At 44.6% G+C, this 21,802-nt stretch overlaps 2 protein-coding genes across 2 annotated transcripts in view; one reads left to right on the top strand and one right to left on the bottom strand.

The window, feature by feature from the left end:
* Positions 1-21,802, bottom strand: part of NC2alpha (negative cofactor 2 alpha) — a 347,119-nt gene that overhangs the window by 97,601 nt on the left and 227,716 nt on the right. The window lies entirely within an intron of this gene.
* Positions 19,571-21,802, top strand: part of LOC139766102 (nephrin-like) — a 199,501-nt gene continuing 197,269 nt past the window's right edge. The window contains exon 1 of the mRNA XM_071694263.1: positions 19,571-20,132. The gene's annotated coding sequence lies outside the window, so the exon portion shown is untranslated. The remainder of the gene's footprint in view (positions 20,133-21,802) is intronic.

Below are 21,802 nucleotides of genomic sequence, written 5' to 3'. Positions count from 1 at the left end.
TACAAGGAAACAAATGTTTTTGGAAAGTATCAAAACATGGATCATAATTCCCCCATGACCCAAAGGTGGAAATTTTCGCCAAGTTATGAGACATGTCGAACCTTTCCTTAAGGAGGACATAATTCAGGCAAATTCAAAGCTAGAATTATGGGTCTTGTGCTGTTCAATGCCTTAGACGTCTGGACAACAAACGGGGTTAAGTTTGTTAAGTATTTAACCTACACATCTCAGGTTATGACCATGGTTAATAATTCGCAGGTTAAGAGAGTGCATTTCCATGGCTAACTATACACAATCCAGTGCTAGACGACAGACGTTGAACAGAGCGATCCACCGTATCTATATCTGCTGTGTTTACATAGACCACACAAGAATTAGGGTCTCTCTGCCTCTGTGTGACTAATGGAGAATCTGTGTGTCATGGTAACTCCATAACGGAAATGTATATATATATATATATATATATATATATATATATATATATATATATATACTCCCACAGTATCGGCAATTCACACCTGACCTCATTCAAAGACTCGTTGAACCCACGGAACGCATCAAAGAGGTTCGAAAATATGCCCAGCAACACCTATTGCGTTCATAGCACACGACACGCCCGAGAGTGAGCTCCTAAACATTCCGAACACTCATGTTGGCTTAATCAGCGACACTGCCTTGGGTTAATTAATGGGATGCTAATGAGGATAAGCTGGGCAAGTACGAAGCAGCTTCGATCCCAACTACTGTAATTAGCTGAGCCGTTCACCAGATTAAACGGAGCAAAATTCAGAGTCGGTTACATAATTACATTAACTGTATTTTAAAGGGAATCACATTAAATCCTGTCACACACAAAGGAGGCGTTTGTGATTGTAGAATAAAATACAGAGAAATGGTTTTGTCACAATTGGGTCCATCCGTTCCAGGAATGAATCGACTAAAGTTATGTCATAATGGATCGTTCAGAAAGTCTGGAATATTATTACGATGTCGGACGTACTGTGTGTACCACACTTCGTACCATAGTGTACACCACACAATGTAAAACATTGTGGTTAGTGTACCGTCTGTACCGCACTGTTTGTACCATAGTATGTAGCACAGCGTACCACGCCGAGACAGACGTCTATGTACACAAGGTGTGTATGAAGGGTCATCTCTTGGTCCTGATGTGTATGCAAATTTATATGATATATATTATGACCATGTCCAAGTTATAAACACCGTTGGAAACCAGTTCTTTAAGGCTTCTGTGTCTTGCAGAATGGAGCTGGAAACACTGTACAAAACACGAGTTCTCTAACTGTTCTCTATGACGGGCGTTTTCTAAAGCCATGCCTGGACAAACTCGCTTAAGGTTTTATGAATTAGTTTTGTGCGACTTTAGTCAATAGCGAGTTAAGATTAACATGTTAAATGTACTTCAACATGTGACAAAACGTGTTGAATACCAGCGAGATATTAAGCCAAGACGCTATTCGGTCAAGTCAGAGAAAAAGGGTTATGTGGGCAAACTGGTTTCTTGTTTAATATCTGAAAGTTGTTTGATCAAAATTTGCATATTAGAATTCTGGTTACAAAGGCCTTTTCTTCGTGGTCATTGTCAGGATAGAGGGAGTAGGGTACAGCGGCTACATGAACTGTACCTGTGTAGGTACAGCAATGAGTACAGCCACCTATGTGTCTACATCTGTACACACACACACACACACACACACACACACACCTATGAAAGAGACACAAATATGACTGTAAGAACCACTTTAACCCAAGCCTGGACCGGAACTGAGTTTTATAAACTTGAATTTTCCATTTTCCCAGTAACACAGAATTCTGTTTCTCTATTTCCAGTTTTCCCTCCCTCCCTCCCTCCCCCCCAATCTGAAATCCCTCGTCCCTGGCCACATTGTTTGGGTATCCTTCTTCTCTCTATCCTCAGGGACAGAGTGGAAATGCCATGGATTTTACTAACACAGCGTTTGACATGTTCGGTATGACTCTACCCACGTACAACATTTCCCTCGTTTCTTAGGATCCTGAGTTGTTGTTTTTAAAGAAATCCTTTGCGAACGACGGTACGATCCATCTATACAACATGCAGTCGGACTTTAGATGGAATTGGAATCCTTTCCTTTACGGAAACATGTCTTAAAAGAGGAAATCCGTCTCATCAGGTGTATTACAATTGCCAAAGGTTCAAATCCCAACGCTAACACAGAGGCTTGTACTCCATATTATGATCGTGTTGGAATCTGAAACTTTATGAATTTTTTACTCTTGATGAGCCAGATTTCCTCCGTGAAAGTTAATGTGCATTGGAACGTTACAATATAAAGAAAATGATCCGAATTATTGATATACGATTAATCTTTCATAAAATGATCACGGATTTATGTAATCGTCATGTTATAAACAATATATATATATATATATATATATATATATATATATATATATATATATATATATATATATATATATATATATATTGGAAAGGATCACAATATTGCGCGTGATCAAGTATATTCCTATGAGTCCCCTGGGAAATGAAACATGATAAGTTCCCAAGTGCACTTTCGCGTAATAAGCTCATCATCAGGGGAGACACAAGAGAGAAATATAACAGTCAGTTTATATACAACGAAGAGACGTAGCTAGGACGCCATTCGGTAAATAAGTGACTCATTACTTGTTTACCAAATGGCATCCTAGTTACGTCTCTTCGTTGTATATCAACTGACTTATATTTCTTTCTTGTATCTCCCCTGATGATGTGATTATTACGCGAAAGTGCAACTTGGGAACTTATCGTGTTTCATTTTCCCGTGGGCTCATAGGAATATATATATATATATATATATATATATATATATATATATATATATATATATATATATATATATAAAATGTGTAATCCATGGAATTGGAAATCTTTCGTATAAGGTAAAATCGAGGAAGTTAAATCTGTATTCCTGGCAAGGCATGTTGGAAGGGGTTAATATGATACGATAAGAAGAGTGGATGAGAGGGCTCAGTAAAGTGGATGAGAGGGCTGAATAAAAGGGATGAGAGGGATGACTAATGAAAAGTCATTAAAATATCCAGAAAGTCAAATCAAGAAAGTGATTTGCAACAATGTCTTTTTAAACTTAAAACTTAGATGAGGTAAGATAAAGGAGAGCATTAGTTAGGTCACAGAGCTGTTGATAACAGGAATAAATTGCGAAATTGGAGAGTAATAGGGAAAGAAATAGGATGTTTCATGCGCAAATTGGCTGGCTGCATGAGTGACTATGGATCGATGTGAAATGAAACACTCTCACACAGACCAGCTGTCCCAGGACGGCTTTATTTACGTGTTCTTATGTGCATTTCTGTGTACACGTGTTTGTTGTACTGTACGTGTGAGTGCATGTATGTATGTGTGTATGCGTGTGCGTATCTGTACGTTTGTATGTTCATATCTGTTACATTGTGTATGTTAGTGAATGTATTGGTGGCTGTTGTATGTTTGTACCGATGAAGATGTGTGTGTGTGTGTGTGTGTGTGTGTGTGTGTGTGTGTGTGTGTGTGTGCGCGTGTGTTTCGTACGTGTGACCCTGAAATAACATGCGAACTTTCTGTCACCTAACTCACCCCATGCCCCCATCTGTGGGGCATTCCTTCACACCCCACCCCCTCTCTCCCTGGCCAGACTACACTCCCATGCCCTCCCTCACTCTCCCAACTGATCTCTTTTCTGGGCCACACCTCAGAATTTCCTCAATCTATCAGTTCACCCGAGGATTCGAACTTTTCCCTGGAATTCCATTTCATCCGCTGACCCGCAGCCATGACGTCATTTTCCACTGCCTACTATAATATATCTTTAGAAATGTAATGTATCCGTTATATATCTATGTAAATAATCAACCAATGTATATATATATATATATATATATATATATATATATATATATATATATATATATATATATATATATATACATATATGAAGGTAAGATCGCACTTCAGTAGTTCATACAATTATATTTAACATGTAATTTTTCTATGCATGTGGCACGACATGTTTCGTGGAAGCAATCCACCTCATCATCAGGTACCAGTACTTAACAAAGTTATTTAAATCCCAACATCACACTTGAGTCCCGCCGTCCAACACCAATCTGTACAGACCAACCACTGTCCGCTTTGTCTGGCAGTAACCGTTGTAAGGGAGAATGATTAAGGGGGGTCACGTGGCGGGGGTTGACCTGGGTAGCCAGATGTGTCTTGAACAACTTTTTTGCTTTCGTGTTTTGTCAATTCTCTCATAATGATTTGGTTAATGCTAGGATGGGCTTTAATATTGCTTGGGGACAAATCAAAGTTCTTAGTATTAGCAATTAAGACAGATTCAATGACGTTACGTGTGGCATAATCAGCAGAGGGTTATAGAATAACGGGATTTTCAAGATCTATGGCCAGGGTGATCATTTTCATGACAATGTTTAGCGATCGCATTTTTGTGGTCATCCCTGCGTACTGCATGACGGTGCCAATAACACCTCTCCCTTACAGTTTTACCTGTCTGGCCTGTATGAATATATTTACATGCCTTGCATTTGACGGCGTAAACACTCCCAATTGTTGCATGATTTGGCCTAATATCTATCAAAGTCTTACTGATGGTGTTATTGTACTGGAAAGCAACATTACAAGCACTGTTTTTAGAACATGTCTTAGATTAGCTAAGTTGGGAGAATAGAGCAACACTAAACATTTAGACTTAACCTTATTTGCCTTATTTTTGTTACAAGAAGCATGTCTTCCTAGCTTTCCAGTAAGCTGTGATCACATGCCAACTGGGACAATATAACTGCCTAAATATACGTCATATATATATATATATATATATATATATATATATATATATATATATATATATATATATATATATATGCCAATTTTTTCTACCCCCTCTAAGCCCTAGGCAGTATTACCAACATTCTGATGGTGAAATCACACAACTTTTCCGTGGTAGTACTGCAGTTGGCTCAGGCGGGGCCCATAACGCTAGCAGCCAGGCCCTCATCCCTCGGGAAATTTATTTAGTCGCTCTGAAGTGCATTTTGTTGCATCCTGGAAGTATTTCCAGGGATCTGATTAGTGGAGTAGCTCTGGAATGAGTTCTAGTGTATTTCCCAGTATTTCTAAGGATGAAGGTGAGAGATTCTCTTCTTTTTTCTATGACAAATATTGTTTGAGAGTCTTATCTTATCTCTACTGGTGACACATGGATGCCTATCGCTGAAAAAAATATAATTTCTCGGGTATTTGTTTCATCAAAATATTCTAATTTGTTTTAGAATACCTCCCTAAGAATTTCTATAAAGTTCTGGAGTGCTGTAAAAGCTTTTACAAAGTTCACCTATATGATATTATATGATATATTATTATAAAGTTCTTCTTCTGGAAACCTTAAACTTTCTAAAAAATGTTTAGTTCATCAAAATGAATTTAGTTTTCATTTCTTTCGGTTGATAGAGTTCCAATATTCTGTATTTAGGAGCTTACTATAATTTCGGATTGGGGATTTCTTTGACAGAAATAATATCTATAGAACGAAATCGTAGTAGTACAAAAGTTTCCATTTAAACAGAAGCGGCCAAATTCGATACCTTACGGTTAAGCGAGGTTTTCTTGTATATATCTTGTGAAGGAAGGAGTAAATATATAATGGAGATGGAAGACTGGAACACCTTGGGGGAGGCCTGACAGAAAGTGAGGGGGTCAATAACATTAAAGTATTTTTGGTCCAGCGGTCCCTACGCAGCACCAGTGTAAACACACGAGTCTTTAGTGTCTATATTTTGGGTTTTGTGACTTCTAGTTTTGTCTTTGTCTCACACAGTTTCTTGAATAGATTAATAGATAGAAGGCAGACAAACAGATGAATAGATGATAGATAAATAGATAGATAGAAAAAATATTATGATATACAAATACTCTGATTAAAACCTAATGTATATATATGTGCTTTTGAGTAATATGTTTTGTGGGATTGTATCATATGCAAGTGTTGTTTTAATAAACATTGACTATTGCTAATCATATTTCATAGTTGAATAATATTTTGAGAATGGATCGATTGTGGAGGTAAATATACTTTTTTTTTTTTTAAAAAAGTGTTGAAGGGAAATATACTTTGCAAGGTTGAGGTAGTTTACAGTCAAGTCCTGTAGGCAGCTGCATATAAGTAGCTGCCACTCTCCACTCTTCTCAAATTCTTACCTCGCACGGAAGGCCCCCCTCCCAAGAGATCACAAGTTAACGCTCCTTAAAAAAAGTTCTTGTCTCGAGATATGACCAAAAAAAAAAAAAATTTCGTATTCAGAGCATACACGGGACGTCTCTCTGATGCGCAGTTCTTCCTGTGAGTGTGACCTCAGGTCAAGTGAAGGTTTTCGTGTGACCTGTGTAACGAGTATGTGTGCAACGAGCATGTGTGTAACGAGTATGTGATCATGCATTTCCTGTTCCATGGAAATGCATGATCTCAAGCGTTCCAGCATGAAGACGAGGCACTCATTAATACCAAAAATTCTTTTTCGGTTGTGTCTTATTCATCTCTCTCATCCTTTGATAACGATCTTACGAGCTCAGGTCAAAGGTCAGGTCATCATATCCAAAGGTTGTATCGTCATGTTCAAGGGTCGTATATTCGTATTGGAGGGTCGTACCCTCGGGGTCACAGGTCGTACTGATGTCCTCAAGTGGGTAAGCAACAGTAAGCAACCACGACGCCTCTTTATCTCCAACAGAACACGAAATTCGACATCAAAGCAGTTAGGTCTTGCGTGATCGTCTGGGTCATGTGAGTGTGTAGGGGCATGAGGCTTGTATTGGTCAACTACACCGTCATGTATTGTGTTGCTCTGACCAGTGTTGCAGACATGGGTTGACCGGTGTGTTGCTCTGACCAGTGTTGCAGACATGGGTTGACCGGTATGTTGCTCTGACCAGTGGCGCAGACATGGGTAAACTGGTGTGTTGCTCTGACCAGTGTTGCAGACATGGGTTGACCGGTGTGTTGCTGCTGACGTTAGAAAATCCTCAGTAGAGAAGTTAGGCCACTGGAACCACCTCTCTCTCACTCGCGTCTCTTCCTCTCGCTTCCTCTTCCATGTAACAACCACAATCCCCTTTGCCAGAGACGCGCTAACAGCTGTCTAGTAACACTAGGAACCAACCGGGGTTGTGGGCCCCCCTTCCCCCTGACTTTTATCCTTTTTCGTACGTTGACTCAGTTGTGGGCCCCTCACAGACAAGTCTGGGGGCCCTCGCCCCACGTCCTACTGCTCAGTCCACCCCTGGCTTGTACCGAGTCTCGGTTTGGGTGAGCTTTTCTCTGTGTTTATCAAATCTACATTTCTCTCCTCTCACCAGCCAGGGCTTTCAGCTCTCCAAGTCGTCCCCGCTGGATTCCAGTCTCTCAAAGGAACGTCCCTGTGCCACACTCCAACTTCAGTGGACACCTCTCTCCTAAGGGAAAAAGCCCCGAAGCCCTTGAGGGTCTGACGCGAGGGCCCCCTGCGTCGCGCCCAGCCCTCACCTTCAACAACTTTTCAATCTCATCAGAGCTGAGGGAGGAGCCCCTAGAATGATAAGAACCAGGAGAAGTCGATCTAATGAAGAGATTTTCGCCATCGTCTCCGTGCAGGTCGCCTCTCCCCCGCTCCCATCTTAGGGCTTCTCCGACGCTTTTACCAGAGGACCCAACTCACGTTTTCTCCGTCAGTGGGAGGATGGGATGCTCCTTCCCCTCCCGCGGTCATGGGACGAAATCTTTTACTTTACTGTGGGTGGGGTGGGGGGGGGGGCTGTGTTTACCCTGGGTGGGGGTGCTGTGTTTACCCTGGGTGGGGGTGCTGTGTTTACCATGTGTGGGCGGGGGGTGCTGTGTTTACCATGGGCGGGGGGTGCTGTGTTTACCCTGGGTGGGGGTGCTGTGTTTACCATGTGTGGGCGGGGGGTGCTGTGTTTACCATGGGCGGGGGGTGCTGTGTTTACCCTGGGTGGGGGTGCTGTGTTTACCATGTGTGGGCGGGGGGTGCTGTGTTTACCATGGGCGGGGGGTGCTGTGTTTACCCTGGGTGGGGTCGGGGTGCTGTGTTTACCATGGGTGGGCGGGGGGTGCTGTGGTCACTGTGGGAGGGACAGCTATCTGTTACTTTGATAGGCATGGTGGAGTCACTGTGTTCAACTCTACACGTCACGAGGACGAGTGGCAAGACCACCACGTCACGAGGACGAGTAAGAAGACTAACACGTCATGAGGACGGGTGGCAAGACCACCACGTCATGAGGACGGGTGGGAAGACCAACACGTCACGAGGACGAGTATGAAGACCACCACATCACGAGGACGGGTGGGAAAACCAACACGTCACGAGGACGAGTACGAAGATCAACACGTCACGAGGACAGGTGTGAGGACCAACACGTTACGAGGACGGGTGGGAAAACCAACACGTCACGAGGACAGGTGTGAGGACCAACACGTCACGAGGACAGGCGTGAGGACCAACACGTCACGAGGACAGGTGTGAGGACCAACACGTCACGAGGACAGGTGTGAGGACCAACACGTCACGAGGACGGGCGTGAGGACCAACACGTCACGAGGACAGGTGTGAGGACCAACACGTCACGAGGACAGGTGTGAGGACTAACACGTCGTAAAGAAAGTTCGGAATTTCATTTCCTTCTTAACATTTTACAAGAATTTGAATAAATCCCAGAAAAGCACGACTCAGCTCTCACACTGAGGCTACACTCTCCCAGGCGTGAGAGCGGTAACCTCTCCCAAGAGTGAGAGTACTAACCTCTCCCAGGGGAGAGGGGAAGAACCTTAACTTCTTGTAGGAGTGAGAGTAGTTACCTCTCCCTGAAGTGAGTGTGCTCACCTCTCCCAAGAGAATGCCAACCAACCCCCAACTCTCACCTCTCACCGTCATCACACACACACACACACACACACACACACACACACACACACACCATCGTCTCTTCTGTAAGCCACTTCAGGTCCTCTCTAGCATCTCTCCTTAGCTCAAATAGGGACAACATTTCAGTGGTATATAAGGCTTTTAACTCCAGTTCCATTTACCTCATATAAATATTTCACGATTTGGTATGATTTATCGTCGTAAATGTAAATGATGCATATTTCTAAATGTTTTTAAGGTTTGATTGATTTTGATTTAAAACATCGTTTGACCTTCCTTTTGACCTTAGTTTGCAAAGATCTTGTCAGTAATCATTCCCACGGCCCATACCGGTTGACCTCCCCTGCCTCACCATAGCTATTGACCTAGATGACCTCCCCTGCCTCACCATAGCTGTTGACCTAGGTGACCTCCCCTGCCTCACCATAGCTGTTGATCTAGGTGACCTCCCCTGCCTCACCATAGCTACCTAGTTGACCTCCCCTGCCTCACCATAGCTATTGACCTATTTAACCTCTCCTGCCTCACCATAGCTGTTGACCTAGGTGACCTCCCCTGCCTCACCATAGCTATTGACCTAATTAACCTCCCCTGCCTCACCATAGCTGTTGACCTAGGTGACCTCCCCTGCCTCACCATAGCTGTTGATCTAGGTGACCTCCCCTGCCTCACCATAGCTACCTAGTTGACCTCCCCTGCCTCACCATAGCTGTTGACCTAGGTGACCTCCCCTGCCTCACCATAGCTATTGACCTATTTAACCTCTCCTGCCTCACCATAGCTGTTGACCTAGGTGACCTCCCCTGCCTCACCATAGCTATTGACCTAATTAACCTCCCCTGCCTCACCATAGCTGTTGACCTAGGTGACCTCCCCTGCTTAAACGAGTGTGTGGATTTTGCACGTCTTTAGAGGCAGCCCGTGACTAAAGTTTACAACGCTACAGATGAAAAGGAATCGTCTTTCCTTTCTCATGCGAGAGGTTAAATCCCAGTTCTTGGCGGGGCGAAGCTGAATACCATTTTCTAACTGGCTGGTTTTAAGCAGTATATCTTAGATGGATTCTATCCACTGCCATTTTCTGAGCGAGTACGTGGACTTTGTTTAAGAAGGATCAAATACTGTGTGTGTGTGTGTGTGTGTGTGTGTGTGTGTGTGTGTGTGTGTGTGTGTTTCCAGTGGGTTTTGAAGCCATGTATGTCTTGTATGATTCTTGTTTGTGATATGACCTTAGGAGCTTCCATTGTGTAGTATCTTTTTCAACGACCGAGGCAGCCATGTCAGCCAGAGCTTTTAACCTTAATGGTAATATAAAGAAGAATATCAACGTCTCATTTTCCTTCTTCATCCTTCATTCCTCTCCCTCTTTTTCTTGCTCTCCTTAACCTTCCTTCGTCCATCTTCTCTGCCATCACATCTCTCCTAAAATACTCTCCTTCTCTTCTGATGTTTTCTCCACTCTCACCGTTCCCTCTCATCTTCTTCTTCCTTTCATTATTCCCAAATTCTCTTTATCCTTTTCCCCCCATTTTCTATGATATAGATCCTGATTATTCATGTTGGAAGGATGATTTTGTGGAACTAGAAATCCAACGAAATAGTAAAAGATAACAAGAGGAAATTGACTTAAAAATGTGTCATTTTAGTTGAAGGTTTTGTTTATCACAGTCTCCAACGATCTCTCCATCATACTGTTCTTCATGGCCTCCAACGATCTCTCCATCATACTGTTCTTCATGGTCTCCAACGACCTCTCCATCACACTGTTCTTCATGGCCTCCAACGACCTCTCCATCATACTGTTCTTCATGGTCTCCAACGATCTCTCCATCATACTGTTCTTCATGGCCTCCAACGACCTCTCCATCACACTGTTCCTCATGGTCTCCACGACCTCCCCATCACAATGGTTCTCGTGGCCTCTAACGACCTCCCCATCACATTGTTGCCCATGGCCTCCAACGACCTCTCCATCACACTGTTCTTTATGGTCTGGAACGACCCCTCGATCACAATTGCCTTTATAGTCGCCATCTAATTTCAGGTTTATGGTCTGACTTTAACCATTTCTCTGGTATAACTGAAGCTAAATTAACGTGTCACATTAACTTCCTGATATATTGTGGCAACACTTGAGCTGCACTTCCACAGACTCTGCCAAAGGTTTCACAAGTTCCAGACCCACTGGCATGTCCTTCCAGAAAATCCTTGTCCAGTGTTTCATTTGATCGTGTTTCTAAATCTAATTTCTAATATCCAGATGGGACATGTATAGATTCTCAATGTCTTTGGTTAATCAGAGAGGTTTCTGTTTTCGCTGAAGGAACCTAAAGGTGAGTTCTTTTTCTTCCAGGAGGAGCGGCGTTCCAGTTGGTAACTTGGCATCTCTCCCGGCCACCTTCAGGCGACCATAAGTAACACTAATTCGACTCCCAGTGGATCCTCGGTAACCTGATAATGGCCGACAGTCCAGCAAGGCAACCTCACCACCATTTTTAGCATTTGCTCTCTTACTGTAGTCTCGGAAAATGACCAGAAATCATCATATATTTTTTTCTACCTGCATTTCCTCATTTTCCATTTCAGTCTGTTTTCCAGTATTTCATTTTTCCCAATAGGCAGTAATGACCCTCGTTTGCCATTGTTCATAAAATATTTATCCTCATATATTTGGCCTGGTGCGCTGTAGGCTCATAGATTAAAAATTTTTACACGTAATTTTTATTTTCGAAGTGATAGGTCTATATATTTTTTTTCATCTGAATCAGCATTTAGGATTCTGTATTTATATTCCCGTTCTTCACTGCTATTCATTTCCAGCATCGATAATCTATACTTTTATCTAAACATTTCAGAACTGTGCTGGAGTCTGTCTACATCGTTCATCTGGAACCATAATTTCCTCCTGGAACCAAAGCTTTCTCCTGGAACCACATCTTTCGCCTGGAACAATTACTTCTCCAAAAGCCACTGCTTCCTCCATGAACCACACCCTCCTCCTGGTGCTAGACCTTCCTAATTGAACCACAGCACTTTCCTGGAATCACAATCTCCTCCTGGAATCGTGGCTTCCTCCTGAAGCCAAAGCTTTCTCTTGGAACCATATCATCTTCCAGGATCCACATCTTCCTTCTGATAAGGACCCTCATCTGCAACCAAGCTTCCAGCCCTACAAGCACTGGCCTCCGTTATGAATCTAGGCTTCCAGTCCCACCAGCACTAACTGTTCTGGATCCAGGCTTCCAGTCCCACCAGCACTAACTGTTCTGGATCCAGGCTTCCAGTCCCACCAGCACTAACTGTTCTGGATCCAGGCTTCCAGTCCCACCAGCACTAACTGTTCTGGATCCAGGCTTCCAGTCCCACCAGCACTAACTGTTCTGGATCCAGGCTTCCAGTCCCACCAGCACTAACTTTTCTGGATCCAGGCTTCCAGTCCCACCAGCACTAACTGTTCTGTATCCAGGCTTCCAGTCCCACCAGCACTAACTGTTCTGGATCCAGGCTTCCAGTCCCACCAGCACTAACTTTTCTGGATCCAGGCTTCCAGTCCCACCAGCACTAACTGTCACAGTTCCAGGCTTCCAGCCCCACCAGCACTAACTGTTCTGGATCCAGGCTTCCAGTCCCACCAGCACTAACTGTTCTGGATCCAGGCTTCCAGTCCCACCAGCACTAACTGTCACAGTTCCAGGCTTCCAGCCCCACCAGCACTAACTGTTCTGGATCCAGGCTTCCAGCCCCACCAGCACTAACTGTTCTGGATCCAGGCTTCCAGTCCCACCAGCACTAACTGTTCTGGATCCAGGCTTCCAGCCCCACCAGCACTAACTGTTCTGGATCCAGGCTTCCAGTCCCACCAGCACTAACTGTTCTGGATCCAGGCTTCCAGTCCCACCAGCACTAACTGTTCTGGATCCAGGCTTCCAGTCCCACCAGCACTAACTGTTCTGGATCCAGGCTTCCAGCCTCGCCAACACTAACTGTCACAGTTCCAGGCTTCCAGCCCCACCAACGATCTCTTCCGTTCTGGATCCAAGGCTTCCCCGCTCCACCAACGCTGACTGTTCTGGTCGCAGGTTCCCAGTTCTGCCAATACTGACCTCCAGCGTGATCCTGGATCTTCCTCAGAGAGCTGGTGGGTTCAGCCTTCCTCTTCCCCTGAGCCATTATACAACCCATTGAATACCATCTGAAAGATGGGTCTGGAATTGTCTTGATATCAAGTGGTATATTCTGGTATTTTCTCCTCGTCCGGCTGGTGTGTTGAGTGCATATGAAATATCCATTTCCATGTGATACGTGGTGTCGGAGCAACTTTATTCGACATGAGACGAACGGATCTAAATCGTACGATCCTTTTTACGTTATAGAATTAGAATTACGGAATCTCTGAGGACGGATAGTATTCAGGACAGAATCCAAGAAGAAAAGATGGGATCAATATTTCTGATTTTTCTTAGTATAAGAATAAGATCCCATTAACATAATTCCGTGCCGAGTTCAGGAGGGAATTGTATTCCAACAGATGCAAACTCATTGTTAGCTACATACATGTGCTTATGTGTACATATACGAACTTTACTGAGCATCCACATGAACAAACATATTCTTCAAACAAACAGTATTCTAAACATAGCCATCATACAAACAGAAACATGAATATATCCCCCATATACACATTATCTTAACCGTATCTTCCAAAGAAATAAGACTCTAAATACAGCCACCAAACAGAAATAATTCTAAACATAGCTTCCAAACACAGGATTCTAATCATATCCTTCAACAACATAGTATTTCAGACGTGACCTTCAAACAGAGAGTAATGTAAAACAGTGATTTAAGTACAGAATAGAAATGAATAATGTCTCAATATGAAAATCTAAAGAAAATGAAAAGAAAAAGCATCTTCATCTTCTCTTCGATATAAATATGTACTTGGTTGTTAGGGATTTTGGCCTATTAACTTCAAATACACAATAGTCTTTTCTCGTATACACTCATTCAAACTCTGTGTATTCTTGTATATGCAAGAGTTTTGGAGAGTGAGTTGCAAGTATGCAGTCTGTTGTGGATGAGAGGCTTGGGAAGTGAGTCAGTTGTTGTTCGCTGATAATACAGCGCTGGTGGCTGATTCCGGTGAGAAACTGCAGAAGCTGGTGACTGAGTTTGGTAAAGTGTGTGAAAGAAGAAATCTGAGAGTAAATGTGAATAAGAGCAAGGTTATCAGGTACAGTAGGGTTGAGGGACAATGCAATTGGGAGGTAAGTTTGAATGGAGGGAAACTGGAGAAAGTGAAGTATTTCAAAAATCTGGGAGTGGATTTGGCATCGGATGGAAGCGGAAGTGAGTCACAGGGTGGGGGAGGGGGCGAAAGGTTTGGGAGCGTTGAAAAATGTGTGGAAGGCGAGAACATTATAAGGATAAGTCTAGATGTTTAGTGTTCCCATATTCTCCCAACTTAGCTAATATAAGACGTGATATAAAAAAACGGTGCTTGTAATGTTGCTTTCCAGTACAATAGCACCATCAGTAAGACCTTAACAAATAGTAGGCCAAATCATGCAACAATTGGGAGTGTCTACGCCGTCAAATGCAAGGCATGTAAAGATATTCATACAGGCCAGACAGGTAAAACTGTAACGGAGAGGTGTTATTGGCACCGTCATGCAGTACGCAAGGATGACCACAAAAATGCGATCGCTAAACATTGTCATGAAAATGATCACCCTGGCCATAGATCTTGAAAATCCCGTTATTCTATACCCCTCTGCTGATTATGCCACACGTAACGTCATTGAATCTGTCATAATCGCTAATGATAAATTCTTTGATTTGTCCCCAGGCAATTCTAAAGCCCATCCTAGCATTAACCAAATCATTATGAGAGAATTGACAAAACACGAAAACATAAAAAAGTTGTTCAAGACACACCCAGCTACCCAGGTCAACCCCCGCCACGTGACCCCCCCTTAATCACTCTCCCTTACAACGGTTACTGCCAGACAAAGCGGACAGTGGTTGGTCTGTACAGATTGGTGCTGGACGGCGGGACTCAAGTGTGATGTTGGGATTTAAATAACTTTGTTAAGTACTGGTACCTGATGATGAGGTGGATTGTCTCCATGAAACATGTCGTGGCACATGTATAGAAAAATCACATGTTAGATATAATTGTATGAACTACTGAAGTGCGATCTCACCTGCATACTATCATTACGGACAAGTGTGATCATATATATATATATATATATATATATATATATATATATATATATATATATATATATGAGAATAATCTATTTGGTATCGGGATCCCTACATAACACGTTTTCCTTGGAGAAGTTTAATACTAGTGGAGGTGGGAATGTTGGAAGTGAAAGCGTTAGCATGAGACAAAGCAACAGTGGTACAAACGTTGGCAATGGTGGTGGCAGACAGTGGTGGCTGCGTAGAGTGTGACAACAGTGGCCGTGATAAGAGAAGGCATGAATTGATAATGGTGTTGGCAGTGCCACCACTGATGGGACAGGGTGAGATGATTTTGGCAGTGGCAATGATATGATGGCACATGGAGGAACGATGGTGACAATGGGAGCTTCTCTTTTATCCAACCCATGTCTCTCTTCGTATCCTGCTGAGGTTCATTTCTATTTCCATTCCTTTTATTTCTTTGGTGTTGTGCAAGCCTTGTGTTCCTGTGTTACTTTCTAGTCTCGACCAAAAACTCTGCTTTATTGTCTTGTCTCTATCTATAGCTGTCGGTAGGGAGGAGCCTTCTGCTGTACTATCCTGTCTACATCTATAGTGGTGGGTGGGGAGGAGCCTTCTGCTGTACTATCCTGTCTCCATCTATAGTGGTGGGTGGGGAGGAGCCTTCTGCTGTACTATCCTGTCTTCATCTATAGTGGTGGGTGGGGAGGAGCCTTCTGCTGTACTATCCTGTCTCCATCTATAGCGGTGGGTGGGGGAAGAGGCTTCTGCTGTACTATCCTGTCACCATCTATAGTAGTGGGTGGGGAGCAGGCTTCTGCTGTACTATCCTGTCACCATCTATAGTAGTGGGTGGGGAGCAGGCTTCTGCTGTACTATCCTGCCTCCATCTATAGTGGTGGGTGGGGAGGAGCCTTCTGCTGTACTATCCTGTCACTATCTATAGTGGTGGGTGGGGAGGAGCCTTCTGCTGTACTATCCTGTCTCCATCTATAGTGGTGGGTGGGGAGGAGCCTTCTGCTGTACTATCCTGTCACCATCTATAGTGGTGGGTGGGGAGGAGCCTTCTGCTGTACTATCCTGCCTCCATCTATAGTGGTGGGTGGGGAGGAGGCTTCTGCTGTACTATCCTGTCCTCCATCTATAGTGGTGGGTGGGGAGGAGCCTTCTGCTGTACTATCGTCTCTTCTAACCACGTATACCAGGGATGTGGGGCACTATCCCTATCCTTCAGCAGATAACCTCTTCATAGACCATTATCTCTCGTGTGTCCTAATCTTCCCATGTATACCCATGAATGATAAAACCAGTAAAGGTGAGACCGATGAGCCAAACTGCTAGGACAGTCACCCTTGTTTACACCCAAACTTTCGGGGCAACAACAGGACAACTTTGGAACAAAACTTGCCAAACATTGGCTCATTTGGTCGAAGTTCTTATTTCCTTAGGCTACTTGTGCTCTCTTCTTCTCTCTCGCAACAAGATTCTTGGTATTAGGAATGCAAAATACACATTTTGTTTTGGGGTTAGCGAAGCATATTATCAAGGCACAAGATTTTTTAATAGTTTTATCATAATGCAATTGCAAATTCGTGCCCTCTAAGAAGTGAAAGAAATAAATGAGTGTCGTTAATATTTTTTTCTTTCGCAACCTAAATTCCTGGACGAAAACATTGGAGCAGAGTTTGGATGAATAGAGTGAGGCCAGAGGATGAGTTTGCAAGTCGCCAGTATGGCTGGAACAAGTTTTAAGAATGTCACGTCTCTCTCCAGGGTTGGCTGTCATGAGAGATTGGTCTCGTAGTCTCTCTCCAGACTTGTCATGAAAGATTGGTCCTGTGGTCTCTCTCCAGGATTGGCTGTCATGAGAGATTGATCTTGTGGTCTCTGTCCAGGATTGGCTGTCATAAGAGATTGATCTTGTGGTCTCTGTCCAGGATTGGCTCTCATGAGAGATTGGTTCTGTGGTCTCTCTCAAGGCTTGGCCGTCATGAGAGATTGGCTCTGCATCTCTCTCCAGGATTGGATGTCATGAGATATTGGTCCTGTGGTCTCTTTGAAGGTACAGCATATATATTGGAACATTTTCCTCCTTCCATCACACCTAAGACGCAAGCTGGGGTGAGTTATTAAGATAACATGCCAGACACTATACATCCGTCCATCTATTCGTTTACTGCCTCATCTCACACAGGGAGCGAGATGTCACTCTGCACTGACATCACGCTGCAAACTTCCTACACAGCGGCACACAGTTCTCATTATAGCCCAAGCATGTTCTTCCAGTAATGACGGGAAAGGGGAGGGAGCTTTGCGACTGAAGATGGGGTTGGTGGTCCCCCAGCTGTTTATGCAGCGTTCATTTACTGTCTTCCATGAGTCTCTGTCATTTACTTCATATGTCTCTCTTCTTCATTTGTCTATCGGTTCCATCTTGATTTTGCTCGTTTCATTTGGGGTTTGATGTTTTGTTCTTCTGTGTCCTATCTCTTTTCCTTTCTTATCTCTCATTGCCACTAGTCTGTCTCGTCTGTGTGATAAAGTCTACTCCCCTTTTATGCCACCAGGCAATATCCGTACAATGTCTCAGCCATACGTGTTAAAACCGTCTTGTACTTCCATTCCAGGAACCCAAGTTATGGGCAGTCTTGGTAGCAGCCACTGGAGGAATCCCCCTTCCATTACCTCCTCTCAGCAACGAACTGGAAAAGTGGGATTCTCTGGGATGGGTAGCAAAGGGACAGCCCCTTACGTCGAGGCTTGTCCCATATCCTCCCCAACCCAATACAACAAGGGATCGAGGGACCTCTAGTTCGTTCCTTACACAACACTCTGGCTACAGAAACTTTCGAAGCTGCTTCTCTCCCCGTCTAAACAGGTCACCCCTGCTGTAAATTGGGCGCTCCGGTTGTAAATTCCCCTCATTTAACTCTTGCAGCTATTGTCTTTCTTTACACTTGTGCTGGTGAACAGCAGCAGCCGCCCAGGAGGAGAACTCTGGAATGAACGTAGCGACTCTGGATGTACCGAGCTGTCCGTGAACGGTAATTCTTAATTCATACTCTGTCTCGGTCTTGAGCTAAGTGGCCCCCTGCCCTTTTCCAGATCACGGCTGGTCCAGACCTTCCAGCTGCAGCGGGAGCAGAAGTAGTTGCCAATATTTGCTGGGTCACGGCCTTTACAGATTTTCCAGCAGCGGCAACCATTAATAGTCTGCCCTCTTTCAGACCACGGTTGCTCCAGGCTTTCCACAGCAGCAGCAGCAGCAGCAGCAGCAGTAGGTATTAATAATCTGCCCTCTTCCAGAGCACGGTCGCTCTGGACTTTCCAGCAGCGGCAGCAGCAGTGGCCAGTATCGCTGGGAGCATTACTCCATCTTGAAGCAGAAATAACGTAAATTAAAATCGCCTGAGGACCTTAATTAACTTTCCAGCGAGACAATTAGGCTCGGCCACCTGGAACTGCCATTAATCTGGGCAATATCTACCGTGATTGTTTACATTACCATCGTGATTAAGGAAGCCCCTCTGAGACAGAGAGACACTTCACAGACTTAGAGACACTTCTCCACTTCACGAGACTGGGAGACACTCGAGGGAGTGGGCGAGACACTTCTCCTCTTCCAGAGACTGGAAGAAGACACTCCAGGGACGTGGAAACACATCTCTTCCAGAGACTGGGAGACACTTTTCCTCACTCATTGTCTCGTACTCGAACTTTATCTCTCTCCCCCCTCACTCACCATCATCTTTCTTTACACTTCCCTTTTCGCTCTTTCTTTCCCTATTTCTCTCTCCGTCCCTTCCCACCCCTCTTCCTCTTCCTCTCCCTGTCTCTCCCACTACATTCGTCGTCAAAAGGGAACACTACAAAGCACTGTGTCACTCCCTCTCCTAACTTTGGTCTAGTTTATTCCATTCTCTCCTGGAATACAGATAGGCCCGCCACCCCCACGTATGTCTACGTACACGGACCCCGAAATACACACGGAGTCACGAGACTTACGTACACGGGCTGTTGTAAGTAGACACGTGTGAACGTGTGTAAGTATATTCTTATATATATGTCGTTAGATATTGACTTACAGATGGATTGAGATTAAAATAGTGTACTTCCATTTGTAGTCAGAGATTATCTACAGACAGACAGAGAGACAGACAGACACACACACACACACACACACACACACACACACACACACACACCTCCCCTCTCTTACATTAACCCCTATGCCCCCACTACACACACACACACACACACACACACACACACACACCGGCGGCAGGAGAGGCGAGCGCGACCATTTCCTTTGGGTGGGTTCGACCACAGCTCTGGCCTCAGTCAGCGCTGAGCAGCGGCTGAGTGTAAACCTTGTGTCCGTCCTGTCTGGCTGAGGCCAAGCAGTGGTGACACTACGCCCCCACTAGTGCAGTGTCCTCAGTGGTGAACGAACACACACACACACCCCACCTGTTCTTCACTGGTTTGCCCCACTTATTCCTCAGTGGTTTGCGCACCCGTTTCCCCTCTCCCCCCCCAGTCCTGCCCACTTGTTCTTAAGTGGTGCCCGCTTGTACAGTGCTGCCCACCTATTCCCTAGTGGTTGCCCACTTATTCCACGGTAGTTGCCCACTTACTACCAGTGCTTCTTGCCTGTTCCTCAGTGGTTGCCTACCTGTTCCTCAGTGCTACCCACCTATTCCTCAGTGGCTGCTCACGTATTCCTCAGTGGTAGCCTCATCTACTCCTCAGTGGTTGCCCACCTATTCCTCAGTGGTTTCCTCATCTACTTGTCAGTGTGGTTGCCCACCTATTCCTCAGTGGTTACCCACCTATACCTCAGTGATACCCACCTATTCTTCAGTGGCATCCACGTACATACCCACGTACATACGTGGAGGCTACGTCATTCCCTGAAGACAGAGGTAAGTCTTTTAATCACCTCTTACATTAATCAAGATCATCATTAAGTACTCTTTAGGGGAATTATGATTAATATGCAATATTGACACTGGATATTAATTGCTTTTAATGAAGAAAATATTAATGAGACATTTCATGGAGGCAAAGGAAATGAGGCTCATTTGCATATGTAAAGAGCCAAGCAAATTATAAAATATTTGGTATATTCTATGTTGGACTGTGGTGGTATGAAAGGCACTATGTCAAAAGCTTTGTTGACATAGATGCCACAGATGTGCCAGGCGCCACACAGAGGAGCACTGGACCATATGTAATTGACATAGATATTGACACTGACGGTTGACATAGAGGGCCCAAGGCACAGAAAGTGTTGACGTGGGTCGTAGGGCGTCCAGTTGCCATTGTCATCCCCAGAAAGACGAGATGGTGATATAGATAATGGCACTGTAGCACTGAAGTAGACAGAGGGACAATGGAGTCTGACAGTGAGACAGTACTGGTTGGTGTTAAGTCACTGCAGGATGGCACTGTGGCACTGTGGTAAACATAAGGACAATGGAGTCTGACAGTGAGACAGTACTGGTTGATGTTAAGTCACTGCAGGATGGCACTGTAGCAATAAAGTAGACATAAGGACAATGGAGTCTGACAGTGAAACAGTACTGGTTGATGTTAAGTCACTGCAGGATGGCACTGTGGCACTGTAAAAACATAAGGACAATGGAGGCTGACAGTTAAACAGTACAGGCTGATGTTGTCACTGCAGGACAGCACTGTAGCACTGCGGCCTGACGATGAGGCACTGCTGGGTGACTGTGAAGCATCGGAGGATGACACTGTAGGTCTGCAGTGACGATGGGGGACAGTGATAGTGTGGCACTATGAGCAGTGACGGTGAGGGTCAGTGATAGTGTGGTACGACGAGCAGTCACTGAAGTAATGTGGGCTGACAGTGGAGCACTGCAAAGTAGTATAAAGGCAATGCAGAGTGATATTGGCACTGCAGGCTGATACTGAGTCACTGCAGACTGACACTGAGGCTCTTCAGGGAAACTGAAGCACTGTAAAGCGACAGCGAGGCACTGCAACCTGACGCTGTGGCACGGCAGGTTTACAGTGAAGCTCTGCGGGACAACAGTGATGCACTGTAGGCATATAGTGAAGCAGAACAATCTATCACTGAAGCACTACAGGCTGACACTGAGGTAATGCAGGCTGACGGTAAAGCACTGCAGGGAAATACTGTGACATTGCAGGATAACAGTGAAGTGCTATAGGCTGACAATGAAGCACTGCAGGCTGGGACTGAGTCACTGCAGGCTGACACTAGGGTACTACAGGCAATGTGGGACTTCTGGGCTGATAATGAGGCACTGCAGGCTGACAGTGAAGCACTGCAAGCTGAAACTATGGTACTGTAGTCTGGCATCGAAGTAGTGGATGCTGACAGTGGAGCACTGCAATCGGATAGTGAGACACTACAGACCGACAGTGAAGCATCATAAGTGAACAGTGAAGCACTGCTGGCGAAGTAGTGGATGCTAAGAGTGAAGCACTGGAATCGAACAGTGAGGCACAACAGACCGACAGTGAAGCATCATAAATTAACAGTGAGGCACTGCCGGCGAAGCAGTGGATGCTGACAGTGGAGCACTGGAATCGAACAGTGAGG

This window comes from Panulirus ornatus, chromosome 57 (genome assembly GCF_036320965.1).
Source record: "Panulirus ornatus isolate Po-2019 chromosome 57, ASM3632096v1, whole genome shotgun sequence".
NCBI classification, from domain to species: domain Eukaryota; kingdom Metazoa; phylum Arthropoda; class Malacostraca; order Decapoda; family Palinuridae; genus Panulirus; species Panulirus ornatus.
This window is presented reverse-complemented; position numbering and strand designations above follow the sequence as displayed.